The sequence below is a fragment of the Brassica oleracea genome, chromosome C3 (genome assembly GCF_000695525.1).
Source record: "Brassica oleracea var. oleracea cultivar TO1000 chromosome C3, BOL, whole genome shotgun sequence".
NCBI classification, from domain to species: Eukaryota; Viridiplantae; Streptophyta; class Magnoliopsida; order Brassicales; family Brassicaceae; genus Brassica; species Brassica oleracea.
This window is the reverse complement of record NC_027750.1, coordinates 22,433,588-22,434,425: the sequence shown is the minus strand read 5'-3', so window position 1 is coordinate 22,434,425 and position 838 is coordinate 22,433,588.

Here is an 838-nt window from a genome sequence, read left to right as displayed (position 1 = left end):
TAGATGAAGTCGAGGTACCTGAACAACAAATTGATGACATCCTTCTCATTGATCCGCATAATCATGAGTACAAAGATCTTACCGACGATGCCACATACGAAGCTGTTGAAGACGAGTTTAATGAAAATGATGATGTTTCTGGTGATGACGAGAATGTCGATGTATCCGATTGATGTATTTATGTTTTGATATGATTGATTTTCATACTTAAGGCACGTGATTTGATGGATTTAATCATGGAAATATATTTTATATAATTTGATTTTGAGTAATGGGGTTTGAATTAGAAAGAAGAGAATGAGATTATTAGTTAAGGAATTGTGGTTTTAGAATTTGGGGTTTGGAATGGAAAGAATAGATTGAGGTTAAAGGGAGTATGGGGTTGGGGTTTGGAATATATGAAGAAGATAAGGAAGATAAGGAAGATAAGGAAGATGGGGTTTGGGGTTTCGGATTTTAGGGATTTAAACATAAACGTAGTTATTTCCTCGTAAATTAACGAGGAACTTACGAAGATTCTTAAAAATAAAGAACGCAGCACTCGTTAATTCCACGTAAGCAGAAATCGTCGTAAATACCTCGTAATAAAAAAACGCGGGCCTCGTTCATGCCTCGTAAATATAAAAGCGGGCCTCGCTAATTCCTCGTAAATTAACGACGATGTTACGAGGAAACAAAACGAGAATAAATTGGTTTACCGTGATCCAAGTTACACCTCGTGGACGAATCATCAGTGGAGAAGAACCACCATTGCAAGAACAACATTTAGATGAAGTCGAGGTACCTGAACAACAAATTGATGACATCCTTCTCATTGATCCGCATAATCATGAGTACG